Source organism: Pseudophryne corroboree, unplaced genomic scaffold (assembly GCF_028390025.1).
Source record: "Pseudophryne corroboree isolate aPseCor3 unplaced genomic scaffold, aPseCor3.hap2 scaffold_887, whole genome shotgun sequence".
Lineage (NCBI taxonomy): Eukaryota > Metazoa > Chordata > Amphibia > Anura > Myobatrachidae > Pseudophryne > Pseudophryne corroboree.
In genome coordinates this window covers 148,990-167,489 of record NW_026970466.1, presented here as the reverse complement: position 1 = coordinate 167,489, position 18,500 = coordinate 148,990, and the positions used below count along the sequence as shown (strand labels likewise).

The following is an 18,500-nucleotide window of genomic DNA, read 5'->3' as shown; positions in this document are numbered from 1 at the left end:
CATATCTGTGTGCACTGCTCAGGCTCAGCCCAGTGTGCTGCATCATCTATATATATTATATATCTGTCTGACTGCTCAGCTCACACAGCTTATAATTGTGGGGGAGACTGGGGAGCACTGCAGTGCCAGTTATAGGTTATAGCAGGAGCCAGGAGTACATAATATTATATAGTGAGTGACCACCAGACAGTGCAGTTTATTTAATATATCCGTTCTCTGCCTGAAAAAAGCGATACACACAGTGACTCAGTCACATACCATATCTGTGTGCACTGCTCAGGCTCAGCCCAGTGTGCTGCATCATCTATATATATTATATATCTGTCTGACTGCTCAGCTCACACAGCTTATAATTGTGGGGGAGACTGGGGAGCACTGCAGTGCCAGTTATAGGTTATAGCAGGAGCCAGGAGTACATAATATTATATTAAAATTAAACAGTGCACACTTTTGCTGCAGGAGTGCCACTGCCAGTGTGACTGACCAGTGACCTGACCACACTGACCACCAGTATAGTTAGTAGTATACTTATATTGTGATTGCCTGAAAAAGTTAAACACTCGTCGTGTGACTTCACTTGTGTGTTGTTGTTTTTTTTATTCTATAAAAATAAAACTCATTCTGCTGACAGACAGTGTCCAGCAGGTCCGTCATTATATAATATATAATATATACCTGTCCGGCTGCAGTAGTGATATATATATATTTTTTATATCATTTATCATCCAGTCGCAGCAGACACAGTACGGTAGTTCACGGCTGTGGCTACCTCTGTGTCTGCACTCGGCAGGCAGTCCGTCCATAATTGTATACCACCTAACCGTGGTTTTTTTTTCTTCTTTATACATACATACTACTACGACATCTCTTTATCAACCAGTCTATATTAGCAGCAGACACAGTACAGCACGGTAGTTCACGGCTGTGGCTACCTCTGTGTCTGCACTCGGCAGGCAGTCCGTCCATAATTGTATACCACCTAACCTTTTTCTTTGCATCATGTGCTGATTGGGGAGGGTTTTTTGGAAGGGACATCCTGCGTGACACTGCAGTGCCACTCCTAAATGGGCCCGGTGTTTGTGTCGGCCACTAGGGTCGCTAATCTTACTCACACAGCTACCTCATTGCGCCTCTTTTTTTCTTTGCGTCATGTGCTGTTTGGGGAGGGTTTTTTGGAAGGGACATCCTGCGTGACACTGCATTGCCACTCCTAGATGGGCCCGGTGTTTGTGTCGGCCACTAGGGTCGCTAATCTTACTCACACAGCTACCTCATTGCGCCTCTTTTTTTCTTTGCGTCATGTGCTGTTTGGGGAGGGTTTTTTGGAAGGGCCATCCTGTGTGACACTGCAGTGCCACTCCTAGATGGGCCCGGTGTTTGTGTCGGCCACTAGGGTCGCTAATCTTACTCACACAGCTACCTCATTGCGCCTCTTTTTTTCTTTGCGTCATGTGCTGTTTGGGGAGGGTTTTTTGGAAGGGACATCCTGCGTGACACTGCAGTGCCACTCCTAGATGGGCCCGGTGTTTGTGTCGGCCACTAGGGTCGCTTATCTTACTCACACAGCGACCTCGGTGCAAATTTTAGGACTAAAAATAATATTGTGAGGTGTGAGGTATTCAGAATAGACTGAAAATGAGTGTAAATTATGGTTTTTGAGGTTAATAATACTTTGGGATCAAAATGACCCCCAAATTCTATGATTTAAGCTGTTTTTTAGTGTTTTTTGAAAAAAACACCCGAATCCAAAACACACCCGAATCCGACAAAAAAAATTCGGTGAGGTTTTGCCAAAACGCGTTCGAACCCAAAACACGGCCGCGGAACCGAACCCAAAACCAAAACACAAAACCCGAAAAATTTCAGGCGCTCATCTCTAATAATTACCATTGCTTCTTAAACCTCTCACAATCCTTTCATTTCTTACACTCCAAATACATTTCTGCACCCACTTTATCTACGCTTTTGACTCATTTCATACTAAATCTACACCCCTTGAGCCTACACTGCTTTTCTCACCTGCATTTCTACAATTCTTCTGCTCGGATTCCCTTACAGTCTCCTCTCCTACTACCACTTTCCCTCAACCTATTTACCTACTTAACACTATGTCAATGCTTTCTTATACTCCCCACATCACTCAGTGTATACCTAATAATGTATCTTTATCCTTCCCCCCTAGTCTCCTCCACCTCCTCCTCTGTCTCCCCTCCATCCCTCTGTTTCCTTCCCCCACCTTTCCTGTTACCCCACTTTCATTCACCTCTGCCCCATGGTCCTGCTACCCCACAACTCAGCCCTGCTCCCTCTCTCCCTTCCCTGTCACCTCCCCACACCCCCATCCACATCACACTGACCTCCCTCCCTGCCCACCTCCTGCAGTTTCCCCTCCTAGCTCAGGCACCCGTACCATCACTACTCTCTCATCCCTGCCCTCAAAGTTAATCCCACCTCATCGCTACAGCAACCCTGAAAATCTAATTCACATCTCTCCCACAAACTCATACCCCCTATCCTGCGCCCTCTGGAATGCCAGATCCGTTTGTAACAAACTGGTCCCCACTCATGACCTTTTCATTTCCAACTCCCTACACCTACTAGCCATTACTGAAACTTGGATTACGCCCTCTGACACTACTACTGCTGCTGCTTTCTCTGCTGGGGGCCTTACATTCACACACACCCCCCGACCTGGGGGTCGCCATGGGGGTGGTGTTGGGGTCCTTTTACCTTCTAGTTACTCCTACCAACTCATACCACCAGAACCATCCCTTATATTCTCTACATTTGAGGTCCACTCCATATGTCTCTTCCAACCAGTCCATCTTAGAGTAGCTGTCATTTACCGCCCCCCTGGCACTGCTTCCAAATTCATCGACAACTTTGCTTCCTCACTTCCTCTCTTCTGACATTCCCACCATTATCCTAGGCGATTTCAACATCCCTATTGACATCCCCACACAATCCCCTGCCTCTAAACTCCTTAACCTCACCTCTTCACTTGGTCTCTCCCAGTGGACCTCCTCACCCTCCCATGTGAATGGGAGCTCACTGGATCTGGTCTTCACTCACCGCTGTGATATTTCTGATTTTTCCAACTCCCCATTTCCCCTCTCTGACCACCACCTGCTCTCCTTAAACCTATCTCTCTCGACTTCCCCATCTCTACCTCCTAAGGCTACCATCACTAAGCGTAACATTGAAGCTATTGACACCACATTCCTTTCCTCCCTGTTTGACTCACTTCTCTCTCCTATTCTCTCTCTCTCTCATGCCCTGAACAAGCCACTTCCACATACAATGCTTCCCTTACTTCTGCTCTTGACTCTGTTGCTCCACCAACCACTATTCACCATCGCAAATTAACACCTCAACCCTGGCACACCAAATGCATCAGATATCTGCAAAAATGCTCACGTACTGCTGAGCGACACTGGAGGAAATCACGCTCTAAGGCAGACTTCCTCCATTTCAAACTTATGCTCTCATCCTTCAGTGCTGCCCTTTCTCTTGCTAAACAGTCATACTTCAAGAACCTCATCTCCTCCCAGTCTTCCAACCCCCGGCGCCTCTTTGCCACTCTCAACTCACTCCTCTGCCCACCTCCACCTCGTCTCCCTTCCTCACTCTCTGCTCTTGACTTTGCCACTTACTTCACATCCAAAATTGACTCCATACGTCAGGACATCACATCACACCAGACTATCAGTAACCAGCCTTCTCCCATCCCTTACCAACCCTCCCCATCCCTCGCACCAACTCTGTCATCTTTCTCCCATGCATCTGGAGAGGAAGTCATGGCCCTCATTCGTTCCTGTCCCCTCACCACCTCCCCACTTGACCCTATCCCCTCCCGCCTCCTCTGCCACATCTCTTCTTCTGCTTGTTCCCAACTTTCCCACCTTCTCAATCTCTCCCTCTCATCAGGCACTGTCCCCTCTGCCTTCAAGCGCGCTCTCATCTCTCCTATTCTTAAAAAACCTACCCTTGATCCAAACACTCTCTCCAACTACCGACCCATCTCTCTTCTCCCTTTTGCCTCCAAACTCCTTGAGCGTATTGTCTACAACCGCCTTACTTCCTTTCTTTCCTCACACTCACTGCTTGACCCATTCCAGTCTGGCTTCCGTCCTCTCCACTCCACTGAAACTGCCCTTACAAAAGTATGCAATGACCTCCATGCTGCTAAATATAAGGGACACTACTCTCTACTTATTCTACTTGATCTCTCTGCTGCTTTTGACACTGTGGACCACCCTCTCCTACTGCAAATCCTTCACTCCATTGGTCTGCGTAACACTGCCCTCTCTTGGTTGTCGTCCTACCTTTCTGACCGTTCATTCTCTGTCTCCTCTCATGACTCCACCTCCCCCTCACTTCCACTAACTGTAGGGGTACCCCAAGGTTCTGTCCTTGGTCCTCTTCTCTCTCTATACGTCCTCACTAGGTAAGCTCATTAGTTCTTTTGGTTTCCAATATCATCTCTATGCTGATGACACTCAAATCTATCTTTCCTCTCCAGACCTCTCCCCTACTCTCCTCACTCGTATCTCCAACTGTCTCTCTGCTATCTCTTCCTGGATGTCCCAGCGCTTTCTTAAACTTAACATGTCTGAGACCGAGCTGATCATCTTCCCTCCCTCCCGCATAACCTCACCTCCTACAATCTCATTATCTATTGATGGCACTACTATCTCCTCTACCCCCCAAATGTGCTGTCTTGGAGTAATCCTTGACTCCTCCCTCTCCTTCAAACCACACATTCAGCACCTCTCACAAACCTGCCGTTTTCATCTAAAAAATATTTCCAGGATCAGACCCTTTCTGACCCAGGATGCTACTAAGACTCTTATCCACTCACTGGTCATCTCCAGACTGGACTACTGTAATCTCCTCCTGACTGGCATTCCTGACAAATACCTCTCTCCACTCCAATCTATCCTCAATGCTGCTGCCCGGCTCATTTTCCTCACCAAATGCACTACGTCCACCTCTCCTCTCTTACTAGTCCTTCACTGGCTCCCCTTCCCTTTCAGAATCCATTTCAAGCTTCTCACACTTGCTTACAAAACCCTCACCTACTCCTCTCCCATCTACATCTCTGATCTTATCTCGCTTTACACTCCCACCCGTCCTCTTCGCTCTGCTAATGCACGCCGACTCTCCTGCCTACGGATTACTTCCTCCCACTCCTACCTCCAAGATTTTTCACGTGCTGCACCACTTCTCTGGAATTCCCTACCTCTCCCCCTCAGACTCTCCACCTCTCTACAAAATTTCAAATGGGCTCTCAAGACCCACTTCTTCACCAAACCCAGCCAAATCTCATCCTAAACCTCTGTTCCACACTCTCTATGTACCCCATCTGTCTCACCCCTGTCTGTCTACCCCTCCCCTTTAGAACGTAAGCTCTCATGAGCAGGGCCCTCTTCCCTCATGTGCTTACTCTTTTCTTACTTTAATAATCTTCAGCTGCACCAAATCCAGCAGTCTTCTGCCACCTGATACTTATTCCAGTGTCATCTGCTGATGTAGCTATGTTTATTTACCCTGTACTTGTCCTATATTGTCATCAACTGTAAGTTGCTGTTTTCCTGTTTGATTATTTGTTTATGTACTCTGTAATTGGGTGCTGCGGAACCCTTGTGGCGCCATATAAATAAAGGATAATAATAATAAATAATATAATATATAGCAGTACGGTACAATAGGCCACTGCTCTACCTACCTCTGTGTCGTCAAGTATACTATCCATCCATACCTGTGGATTTTAGAAAAAAAACATATCTCGGCAGAGCAATCTATAAATCCATCATTTTTCAGACAGCAACAGTGGGTATTGTAATAGTCACCCAATCCATCACTTTTATAGGGTTACATGCATCCACATGCTACAGCCCGTCTCAATAATGCTGCATTCAGACTGCAAATGCCGGATCCTACCCGGTAAGACAAACGTGTACTTACCGGGTGGGATCCGGCATTTGCACTCCGCTGCTGGCTTTCCGACCCGGCAATATACCGGGTCGGTTGCCATAACAACGGAGCGCGCAGCAGCAGCAGGGGCGGGGGTGGAGGCAGCGTCGGGAGATGAGCTCATCTCCAGCGCCGCCTCTCCCTATCTTGTGAATGGGAACCGTGTCGCATCGACACGGCTCCCATTCACACCGCACCTGACCCGGTAATCAACCCGGGTAAAACCCTTCTTTTTTACCGGGTTGATTTACCGGGTCAGGCGACCCGCTAAATCGGCCAGTGTGCTTTCACATCGCACACTGACCCGGTTCGACACGGCAATATGCCGTGTCGGTACCGGGTTATTTGTGCGATGTGAAAGGGGTATAATTTTACTGTCACGGTGTGTGTGTTTGTGTTTTTATTTGGGTATTTTTTGTTGTTGTAGAACTACAGGTACCAGCGAGCCCGTTATTTCCCCGCCTGCTGGTACTTGAGGTTCTCAAAGTACCAGCAAGTGGGGGAGGCTTGCTGGGCCTTGTAGTTCCACAACAAAAAAACAATATTCTTTTTTTACACATATGGCTATCAGCCCGGCACCCACCACCCAGGGGCTGCCTCGGGCTTCACCCCTGGCCCTTGGGTGCCTCGAAGGGAGGAACCTCTTGATTTAAGGGGTCCCCACTCCTCCAGGGAACCTCGGCCAGGGATGACTAGTTGGAGGGGAAATGCCAGGGCCGCAGGGACCTACATAAAAGTGTCCCCCGGCTGTGGCATTATCTCTCTGGCTAGTGGAGCCCGGTGCTGGTTTTAAAAATATGGGGGACCCCTACATCTTTTGTCCCACGTATTTTTGGAACCAAGACCCGTCTAAGAGCCCGGTGCTGGTTGTCTAAATACGGGGAACCTCTGTCCAATTTTTCCTCCAGTATTTAAATAACCAGGACCGGCTCAAAGAGGCTGGTTATACTAAGGAGGGGGGACCTCACACATTTTTTTTAACCCATTCAGACCCTTCTCCTTTAAGTTAATGCAGAGAGAGGTAGATTTTGGGAGAAGGAATGTCCTAGCATAACTGTTAATTGCAGTGTAATACTGTAATTCAACTGTGCAGCATTTGTGGCTAAATGTCAAAGAAGCCAGTATTTACCCTGCATGCAAAACAATAAATGTATTTGCACATACCTCCCAACTAACCCAATTTTTGCAGGACAGTCACTTTTTTTGGGAATGTCCAGCTAACCCAAACAACCCCCCCCCCCAGTGTCCCATAGTCATGGGGAAGGGGGGGGGTGGAAGGCTCCCTGTAGCTTGTTGCTCTGCAAATATGCACATTGTGGGTAATTCAGACCTGATCGCTAGGGTGCGTTTTTGCATCCCTGTGATCAGGTGGTTGCCGCCTACAGCGGAAGGGAAAATTTGCTGTGCAGGTGTGTGATCACATGTGCACAAGAGCTGCACAGCTCAGCACTTACTCAGCCATTGAGGTGACGTCACAAATCCTCCCACAAAACGCCGGGTCCCTCCAGTGTTTTTCCGGACACTCCCTAGAAACATTCAGTTGCCACCCACACAAACACCCTCTTCTTGTCAATCTTCTTGTGATCTCCGGACCGTCGCACCTACGCATTGTGGCGCATACGCATGTGCAGTGCAGACCTGATTGCCCGCTGGGTGAAAATAAATTGAAGCGATCTGGTCTGAATAAGCCCCAATGTCTATTCACGGGAGACAGAGGGGCTGGGGCATGGTCAGCAGCTCACAGAGCACCTATAATGACAAAAATGGGAGACATGGCTCATGATCGCGATATACCTGCGAAGGTACGCCCTCTACTGATTGACAGGCAGAGGCATTCGCATTTTCTGCGGGGCACCCGGAGAAAATGTAGGCACATGCACAGGATGGACCCTGCGTATATGTCCCCATCCTCTTCATAGTTTTTGCGGTTGGAACGAGCAGTGTGAAAACATCAATCGATGGGGGTAATTCCAAGTTGATCGCAGCAGGAATTTTGTTAGCAGTTGGGCAAAACCATGTGCACTGCATTTACGAACAGATGATTTTTTATATAAATTTTAAAATGTTAGTAAATGTGTGTGTTTTTTTCAACCTGGAAGCCCAACATCGATTAAGATCGATCTTAAATAGACCCCTGGGTTTTAAGGATAACCATATTGAGTCCAATGGTTAATTTACATTGACCGAAGTTCTAATTAAGTAGTGATGTGCACCGGAATTTTTTCGGGTTTTGGTTTTGGGTTCGGTTCCGCGGCCGTGTTTTGGGTTTGGACGCGTTTTGGCAAAACCTCACCGAAATTTTTTTGTCGGATTCGGGTGTGTTTTGGATTCGGGTGTTTTTTTCAAAAAACCCTAAAAAACAGCTTAAATCATAGAATTTGGGGGTCATTTTGATCCCATAGTATTATTAACCTCAATAACCATAATTTCCACTCATTTTCAGTCTTTTTTGAACACCTAACACCTCACAATATTATTTTAATTGGTATTTGGTACCGGGGACACAGTACCTCAATCAAGTCTATAGTTGGCTCTGAAATCAGCATTAAACTGGATCCACACTTAGATTATCTGTCCAATTTTTTTTCTAGTTGAAACAAAATTATGCTAATATGTGGCAGCAAATGACAATTGACCATTTGCTCCCAAACACTGGAAAACATCCAAAAATGGTCATTTAGATAAATTGGTTAAATCCATTTCATTTAGCTAATTTATCCAAACTACCTTTATTGTATCTTTGTGGGTGAATGATGTGTGGGTCAGTGTTGAGGGTGGTGGAGGAGATGGGTAATAGGCACAGCAGGGTGTGGACAGTCAAATAGTGTGCTTAGAGGTGCAGATAAATAGGGATATCTAATAATTCACCCACTATTCTATAGAATTATTAGATATCCCTATTTATCTGCATTACTCACCTAACACTCAGCATTTATCTACATGCTGATGCTATTCATAGCACTTAGCTTGCAAGTATTTTACCCATAAGGAGACACATTAGATGTTCCCTCTCTTTTCATTAAAGACGTCCCCAGCAACCATACTGTACTATACTATAACAGGAATAATTACTGTGGGGGATTATACCATTTGATCTGGAATAAAGGGAAAATATTGTGGAAAGAGTTCTGTAAGTGTATTATATGTAGAACTATTGCCAGGTTCTGACATTTGTCAAGTGAATTACTAATATACATTCAACTAATATTACATAGTGTCCAGTAATTCAGTATCAGACTAATTGATATAGTCAATTTGGATCAATAATAAAGACACAACACAGGTAGCGAACCTTGATATTAATAAATGTATTTCCATTTATTATATATGGTAATTACATTATACAAACTTATTGTACTTTATTTCGTGTTTAGACAATTTTAACGAATTTATTAAAAGTTAATTTTTAAATCATCATTTGTGCGCCAGCAAAAGAGACATTCTTTTCTCTTCTCCTTTCCTGCATAACATTACTTGTCTCTGGTAGCACCCCCGAACGTCCTACAATTAATATTTAATATAACTGATGGACATTTATTGGGGCCTCTTCTTACAAATATTTAGAATTTAATAGCTGGTGCAGAACACATCCCCTTCCCCCCATTCCCTGTATATCTGGATTCACCAAGGAAATGCTGATGCTGACTCCAAGAAGAAAGGGAGTCTCTTCCCTATGAAGGTGAAGCCTTGTTTGGCGACGGCCTAGTTAATTTGATCTCGGCAGCTCCCGCAGGTAAGTCAACCTTCTTGCACTATGTTCCCTCTCAACGGATAAAGACGCATCATTATCTGATGCAGTCATTTCGGCCCAATAGATATGCAAGAAGTTAAGATTCCCCTTTCTTTGCAGGTAGAGGAAGGAGAAGAGGGAAGAGGTCTGTAGCCTCTTCAAGATTGCAGGAGCAGAGATTGTCCTCTGCTTCTGCCAAATCCACTGCATGACGCTAGGGCTTTCTTGCAGGAGCCCGCACCAGTGGGGGCACGTCTAAAACTCTTCAGTCAGTTCTGGATTCATTCGGACCTGGACTCGTGGGTTTTATAAATAGTGTCCCAAGGGTACAAACTGGGGTTTCAAGACGTTCCCCCTCACCGATTGTTCAAATCAGCCTTAGTCAGCAGGGAGAAGGTTTTTATTCAAGCCTCTTCGTGGTCCCGAAGCCGCACGGCTCAGTCAGACCAATCTGAAATCTGAAATCCCTCAATTTCTACCTAAAGAAATTCAATTTCAAGATGGAATCTCTCACGGTAGTGATCTCCAGTCCGGAGGAAGGAGATTTCATGGTTTTGGTAAACTTAAAGGATGCCTACTTACATGTTCCCATTTAGCCACTGCATCAAGCTACCTGAGGTTTGCAATTCAGGATTGTCATTACTAATTTCAGATGTTGCCATTTGGTCTGTCCACGGCTCCGAGGATTTTCACCAGGGTGATGGCGGAAATGATGGTTCTCCTTCGCAAGCAAGGAGTCACAATTATCCCGTACTTGGATGTTCTCCTGATAAAGGCGAGATCCAGGGACCAGTTGGTGCAAAACATTGCACTCTCCCTGACAGTTCTTCAACAACATGGTTGGCTCCTAAACTTGCCAAAATCGCAGTTGGTCCCAATGACGCGGTTGTTGTTTTTGGGAGTGATACTGGACACAGAAGAGGTTTTCCTCCAGTGGAAAGGCTATGGAGATCCAGAGTCTGGTCAAACAAATTCTGAAACCAGCAAGAGTGTTAATCCATCAATGCATTCGGTTGCTGGGGAAGATGGTTTTGGCCTACGAGGCCATTCAGTTTGGCAGGTTCCATGCCAGAGTGTTCCAGTGGGACCTGTTGGACAAGTGGTCCGGATCCCACCTACACATGCACCGGAGGATAATCCTGTCTTCCAAGACCAGAATATCACTCCATTGGTGGCTGCACAGTTCTCACCTCCTAGAGGGGCGATGGTTCGGGATCCAGGACTGGATTCTAGGGACCACGGATGCAACCCTTTCGAGGTGGGGAGCAGTCACACAGGGGGAAAACGTCCAAGGAAGATGGTCAAGTCAGGAAAGTTGTCTCCACATAAATGTTCTGGAGTTAAGGGCCATTTAATAACAGCAGACACAGTACACACTGGGACGGGTGCCCAGCATCCTCTACGGACTAAGAGAAAAGGATAAACCGGTAGGTATTAAAATTCTAGTTTCTCTAATGTCCTAGAGTATGCTCGGGACTCCGTAAGGACCATGGGGATAGACGGGCTCCGCAGAAGACATGGGCACTTTAAGAAAGACTTTAGTTCTGGGTGTGCACTGGCTCCTCCCTCTATGCCCCTCCTCCATACCTCAGTTTGATACTGTGCCCAGTTGAGACTGGGTGCTTTTCAGGAGCTCTCCTGAGCTTTCTGACAGAAAGTATTTTGTTAGGTTTTTAATTTTCAGGGAGCACTGCTGGCAACAGACTCCCTGCATCGAGGGACTGAGGGGAGAGAAGCAGCCCTACTCTCTGAGTTGCAAGGTCCTGCTTCTTAGGCTACTGGACACCATTAGCTCCAGAGGGATTGGTACGCAGGATCTCACCCTCGCCGTCCGTCCCAGAGCCGCGCCGCCGTCTGCCTCGCAGATTCAGAAGATAGAAGCCGGGTGAGTATGAGAAGAAAAGAAGACTTCAGAGGCGGCAGAAGAGTTCATGATCTTCACTGAGGTAACGCACAGCACTGCAGCTGTGCACCATTGCTCCCATACACCTCACATACTCCGGTCACTGTAAGGGTGCAGGGCGCAGGGGGGGCGTCCTGGGCAGCAATATAAACCTCTTTTTGGCAAAAATATAACATATATACAGCTGGGCACTGTATATGTATGAGCCCCTGCCAATTTTACAGTTTAAGCGGGACAGAAGCCCGCCGCCGAGGGGGCGGGGCTTCTCCCTCAGCACTCACCAGCGCCATTTTTTCTCCACAGCACCGCTGAGAGGAAGCTGCCCGGACTTTCCCCTGCTTATACCACGGTAGACAAGAGGGTTGAAAAGAGAGGGGGGGCACATAATTCGGCGCAAATGACATACAGCAGCGCTACTGGACAAACATTAAGTTACTGTGTTATTCCTGGGTTATATAGCGCTGGGGTGTGTGCTGGCATACTCTCTCTCTCTGTCTCTCCAATGGGCCTTGTGGGGAAACTGTCTTCAGAAAAAGCATTCCCTGTGTGTGTGGTGTGTCGGTACACGTGTGTCGACATGTCTGAGGAAGAAGGCTATATTAGAGAGGAGCGGGAGCAAATGAATGTGGTGTCTCTGCCGACACCTGATTGGATGGATATGTGGAATGTTTTAAATGCTAGTGTAAACTCATTGCACAAAAGATTAGACAAGGCTGAAGCTTTGGGACAGTCAGGGTCTCAACCCATGCCTGATCCTATGTCGCAGGGACTGTCAGGGTCTCATAAGTGCCCACTATCCCAGATTGTTGACACAGATACCGACACGGATTCTGACTCCAGTGTCGATTACGTTGATGCAAAGTTACAGCCAAAATTGGCAAAATCCATTCGATATAGGATTATGGCAATAAAATATGTTTTGCACATCACACAGGAACCCCCTGTCCCTGACAAGAGGGTACATATGTACAAGGGAAAGAAGCCTGAGGTAACCTTTCCCCCCTCACACGAGCTGAACGAGTTATGTGAAAAAGCTTGGGAATCTCCAGATAAAAGACTGCAGATTTCCAAAAGGATTCTTATGGCGTATCCTTTCCCATCAACGGATAGGTTACGATGGGAATCCTCCCCTAGGATGGACAAAGCATTAACACGCACAGCTACAGCTGGAAAATCAAATTTTTTACCTTACAGCATAAGAAAGCTCCGCATTATCAAATGCAGTCCTTTCGGTCACAAAGAAACAAGAAAGTGGGAGGTGCGTCCTTTCTTGCCAGAGGTAGGGGAAGAGGAAAAAAGCTGCACAACACAGCTAGCTCCCAGGAACAGAAGTCCTCCCCGGCCTCTACAAAATCTACTGCATGACGCTGGGGCTCCACTGGCGGAGTCCGGCCCATGTGATGTTATGCAGCCGCTCTGACCACGCCTCCTGTTTCTCCGTTGCCGACCCAATATTGAAACCCTGCCCCCGCACCGCTCCATCTCCGAGTTGGAAATGGAGTGTTGTTGACCCCCCTCCCCCCCCCCTGCACCGATTGACAGGCAGAGGCGATCGCATTATCTGCGGGGTGCCGCAGAAAATGCAGGCGGATGCGTATGCTCTTAGCAATTTTTGCAGTTGGATTGCTTATTGCGATTGCAATCCAACCTGAATCAGGCCCTATTACCTATCACAATGCACTGCGGGTAGTACAAAATGGGGTTAATACTAATACCTAACAAAATACTTTCTGTCAGAAAGCTCAGGAGAGCTCCTGAAAAGCACCCAGTTTCCACTGGGCACAGTATCAAACTGAGGTATGGAGGAGGGGCATAGAGGGAGGAGCCACTGCACACCCAGAACTAAAGTCTTTCTTAAAGTGCCCATGTCTCCTGCGGAGCCCGTCTATCCCCATGGTCCTTACGGAGTCCCCAGCATCCTCTAGGACGTTAGAGAAAATAGGATTTTAATACCTACCGGTAAATCCTTTTCTCTTAGTCCGTAGAGGATGCTGGGCACCCGTCCCAGTGCGTACTGTGTCTGCAGTTATTAAATGGCCCTTAACTCCAGAACATTTATGTGGAGACAACTTTCCCGACTTGACCATCTTCCTTGGATGTTTTCCCCCTGTGTGACTGCTCCCCAGCCTCGGAGGGTTGCATCCGTGGTCCCTAGGATCCAGTCCTGGATCCCGAACCATCGCCCCTCTAGGAGGTGAGAACTGTGCAGCCGCCAATGGAGGGATATTCTGGTCTTGGAAGACAGGATTATCCTCCGGTGCATGTGTAGGTGGGATCCGGACTACTTGACCAACAGGTCCCACTGGAACACTCTAGCATGGAACCTGCCAAACTGAATGGCCTCGTAGGCCGCAACCATCTTCCCCAGCAACCGAATGCATTGATGGATTAACACTCTTGCTGGTTTCAGAATTTGTTTGACCAGACTCTGGATCTCCATAGCCTTTCCACTGGAAGAAAACCTCTTCTGTGTCCAGTATCACTCCCAAAAACAACAACCGCGTCATTGGGACCAACTGCGATTTTGGCAAGTTTAGGAGCCAACCATGTTGTTGAAGAACTGTCAGGGAGAGTGCAATGTTTTGCAACAACTGGTCCCTGGATCTCGCCTTTATCAAGATATCATCCAAGTACGGGATAATTGTGACTCCTTGCTTGCGAAGGAGAACCATCATTTCCGCCATCACCCTGGTGAAAATCCTCGGAGCCGTGGACAGACCAAACGGCAACGTCTGAAATTAGTAATGACAATCCTGAATTGCAAACCTCAGGTAGCTTGATGCAGTGGCTAAACGGAACATGTAAGTAGGCATCCTTATGTCTACCAAAACCATGAAATCTCCTTCCTCCGGACTGGAGATCCCTACTCTGAGAGATTCCATCTTGAAATTGAATTTCTTTAGGTAGAAATTGAGGGATTTAAGATTTCAGATTGGTCTGACTGAGCCTTCCGGCTTCGGGACCACGAAGAGGCTTGAATAAAAGCCTTCTCCCTGCTGACTAATGCCGATTTGAACAATCGGTGAGGGGGAACGTCTTGAAACCCCAGTTTGTACCCTTGGGACACTATTTGTAAAACCCACGAGTCCAGGTCCAAATTAATCCAGAACTGACTGAAGTGTTTTAGACGTGCCCCCACTGGTGTGGGCTCCTCCAAGAGAGCCCCAGCGTCATGCAGTGGATTTGGCAGAAGCAGAGGACGATCTCTGCTCCTGCGATCTTGAAGAGGCTACAGACCTCTTCCCTCTTCTCCTTCCTCTACCTGCAAAGAAAGGGGAATCTTAACTTCTTGCATATCTATTGGGCCAAAATGACTGCGTTAGATAATGATGCGTCTTCATCCGTTGAGAGGGAACATAGGGCAAGAAGGTTGACTTACCTGCGGGAGCTGCCGAGATCAAATTAACTAGGCCGTCGCCAAACAAGGCTTCACCTTCATAGGGAAGAGACTCCCTTTCTTCTTGGAGTCAGCATCAGCATTCCCTTGGTGAATACACAATGCCCTCCTATCCGAGACTGCCATGAAATTGGCCCGTGAACTCAAGAGTCCTATATCCCTTGCAGTCGTAAGTATGCTGCAGTGTCCTTGATATGATCTAACGTAAGGAGCATCCCATGTCTCCAGGATATCTATATCGGATGACAAGGTATTCGACCAATTCTTGAATACTACTACTCACCCATGCGCATGTAATGGCAGGTCTAAGTAAATGTACCCGTGGTAGTTCGCATTGTGCGTTGGAAGGCACAAAGTAAGCAGACAGGAGAAGTCAGGATAGTGCGCAAGGGCATAGAAGGGAGCGGCTCAAGAATAGAGAAGTGGAAACAGACAGCAAACTAGGCTGGAGAGAGACCTGAGACAAAGAGATCTGAATTATACGAGAGCCGACCAGGGGAAACACAAATTATGCAGTCAAGTTTCCCACATTTGGGGAAATCGCAGGAGCAGCACACCCAGAGTGCAATGGGTGAGCCTTGCCCTGGGAGAAGCACCTTCATGATCATAGTATCTCACCTGGCAGGTAAGTAGGAGTTGGGCTAGAGCTGGGGAGGGTCGCTGCTCAGGCACCCCCCTGTCAAGTGAAGGAGATCCAACTGAGGCAGCACAAGGAAACTCTCGAAAGAAGAACAAGGCTAGAGGAAGATCTGAGACAAAGAAATCTGACTTTTACCAGAGCTGACCAGAGGAAAGCACAAACACAGTCCCCCACTACCACAAATAATGCAGTCAAGTTACCCACATTTGGGGAAATCACAGGGGTCAGCATACCCAGAATGCAATGAATGAACCTCACCCTGGGAGAACAATCTTCATGACCATGGTATCTCCTATGCAAAATAAGTATGATTTGGGATAGGGCTGGGGAGGGCCGCTGCTCAGGCACATCTCTGTCAAGTAAAGGAGATTCAACTGAGGCAGCACAAGGGAACTCTCATCTGGGGACAACAACTGCAGGGAGAACACATATTTTCAGATGAACATGGGAGGGCAGAAGGCTGACTAATACTGAAGCACCACTAAACAACAAACCAAATGCAACAACTAGTACAAGCATTCCTGGGGGAAGGTCTGCAGAAGACGGATTTGCATACGGTGATGTCATCCAAGCAGTGTGCCAAAGTTGGCTGGAACCCTCAACTGCATATGAAAAGAGAAAAGGGGTATGCAGGGCATGGCGGCCTTCTGCGGCGCTTGGATGACCCCTAGTTTGCATTAAACACCCCCACCCTCCTTCGGTGTGGGGCTCATGTTGGCCATGCCCCAGCCCCTGAAGCATTCAAGCTGATTTCTTGCAGCAGCTGGGCACTGTAACAGCTCCAGAGCTGCTCTGTAAGGCAAGTAAAAGGGTGTGGGCCCTGCAGCACTACCTGTAGTTTGCATTGTGCATTGTAAGGCACTAAGTAAGCAGATAGGAGGAGAAGTCAGGATAGTGCACAAGGGTATAGAAGGGAGGGGCTAAAGAAAAAAGAAGTGGAAACAGACAGCAAACTAGGCTGGAGAGAGACCTGAGACAAAGAGATCTGAATTATATGAGAGCTGACCAGGGGAAACACAAATTATGCAGTCAAGTTTCCCACATTTGGGGAAATCACAGGGGCAGCACACCCAGAGTGCAATGGGTGATCCTTGCCCTGGGAGAAGCAACTTCATGATCATAGTATCTCACCTGACAGGTAAGTAGGAGTTGAGCTAGAGCTGGGGAGGGTCGCTGCTCGGGCACCCCCCTGTCAAGTGAAGGAGATCCAACTGAGGCAGCACAAGGGAACTCTCGAAAGAAGAACAAGGCTAGAGGAAAATCTGAGACAAAGAAATCTGACTTTTACCAGAGCTGACCAGAGGAAAGCACAAACACAGTCCCCCACTACCACAAATAATGCAGTCGAGTTTGCCACATTTGGGGAAATCACAGGGGTCAGCATACCCAGAATGCAATGAATGAACCTCACCCTGGGAGAACAATCTTCATGACCATGGTATCGGCTATGCAAAATAAGTATGATTTGGGATAGGGCTGGGGAGGGCCGCTGCTCAGGCACATCTCTGTCAAGTAAAGGAGATTCAACTGAGGCAGCACAAGGGAACTCTCATCTGGGGACAACAACTGCAGAGAGAACACATATTTTCAGATGAACATGGGAGGGCAGAAGGCTGCCTAATACTGAAGCACCCCCAAACAACAAACCAAATGCAACAACTAGTGCTAGCATTCCTGGGGGAAGGCTGCAGCAGATGGATTTGCATATGGTGATGTCATCCAAGCAGTGGGTCAAAGTTGGCTTCAACCCTCGTCTGCATATGAAAAGAGAAAAGGGGCGTGCAGGGCATGGCAGCCTTTTGCAGCACTTGGATGACCCCTAGTTCGCATTAAACATCTCCACCCTCCTTCGGTGTGGGTCTCATGTTGGCTATGCACCATCCCCTAAAGTATTCAAGCTGATTTCTTGCAGCAGCTGGGCACTGTAACAGCTCCAGAGCTGCTCTGTAAGGCAAATAAAAGGTTGCGGGACCTGCAGCACTACCTGTAGTTTGCATTGTGCGTTGGAAGGCACAAAGTAAGCAGACGGGAGAAGTCAGGATAGTGCGCAAGGGCATAGAAGGGAGCGGCTCAAGAAAAGAGAAGTGTAAACAGACAGCAAACTAGGCTGGAGAGAGACCTGAGACAAAGAGATCTGAATTATACGAGAGCCGACCAGAGGAAACACAAATTATGCAGTCAAGTGTCCCACATTTGGGGAAATCACAGGAGCAGCACACCCAGAGTGCAATGGGTGAGCCTTGCCCTGGGAGAAGCACCTTCCTGATCATAGTATCTCACCTGGCAGGTAAGTAGGAGTTGGGCTAGAGCTGGGGAGGGTCACTGCTCAGGAACCCCCATGTCAAGTGAAGGAGATCCAACTGAGGCAGCACAAGGGAACTCTCGAAAGAAGAACAAGGCTAGAGGAAGATCTGAGACAAAGAAATCTGACTTTTACCAGAGCTGACCAGAGGAAAGCACAAACACAGTCCCCCACTACCACAAATAATGCAGTCGAGTTTCCCACATTTGGAGAAATCACAGGGGTCAGCATACCCAGAATGCAATGAATGAACCTCACCCTGGGAGAACAATCTTCATGACCATGGTATCTTCTATGCAAAATAAGTATGATTTGGGATAGGGCTGGGGAGGGCCGCTGCTCAGGCACATCTCTGTCAAGTAAAGGAGATTCAACTGAGGCAGCACAAGTGAACTCTCATCTGGGGACAACAACTGCAGGGAGAACACATATTTTCAGATGAACATGGGAGGGCAGAAGGCTACCTAATACTGAAGCACCCCCAAACAACAAACCAAATGCAACAACTAGTGCAAGCATTCCTGGGGGAAGGCCTGCAGCAGATGGATTTGC

At 47.5% G+C, this 18,500-nt stretch overlaps 5 non-coding genes and 1 pseudogene across 5 annotated transcripts; all 6 read right to left on the bottom strand.

Moving 5' to 3' along the window:
- Positions 1 to 15,476: 15,476 nt before the first annotated feature.
- On the bottom strand, positions 15,477 to 15,639 carry LOC135044041 (U1 spliceosomal RNA). The gene has a single exon (XR_010236802.1). It is a non-coding gene; the product is annotated as a U1 spliceosomal RNA (small nuclear RNA).
- A 152-nt stretch (positions 15,640 to 15,791) lies between these two features.
- Positions 15,792 to 15,955, bottom strand: LOC135044016 (U1 spliceosomal RNA). Its single transcript, XR_010236780.1, has one exon. It is a non-coding gene; the product is annotated as a U1 spliceosomal RNA (small nuclear RNA).
- A 695-nt stretch (positions 15,956 to 16,650) lies between these two features.
- On the bottom strand, positions 16,651 to 16,792 carry LOC135044052 (U1 spliceosomal RNA; annotated as a pseudogene).
- Positions 16,793 to 16,944: 152 nt separating this feature from the next.
- Positions 16,945 to 17,108, bottom strand: LOC135044031 (U1 spliceosomal RNA). Its single transcript, XR_010236794.1, has one exon. It is a non-coding gene; the product is annotated as a U1 spliceosomal RNA (small nuclear RNA).
- A 670-nt stretch (positions 17,109 to 17,778) lies between these two features.
- On the bottom strand, positions 17,779 to 17,941 carry LOC135044044 (U1 spliceosomal RNA). The gene has a single exon (XR_010236805.1). It is a non-coding gene; the product is annotated as a U1 spliceosomal RNA (small nuclear RNA).
- Positions 17,942 to 18,093: 152 nt separating this feature from the next.
- LOC135044023 (U1 spliceosomal RNA) lies at positions 18,094 to 18,257 on the bottom strand. The gene has a single exon (XR_010236786.1). It is a non-coding gene; the product is annotated as a U1 spliceosomal RNA (small nuclear RNA).
- Between the last annotated feature and the right edge of the window lie 243 nt (positions 18,258 to 18,500).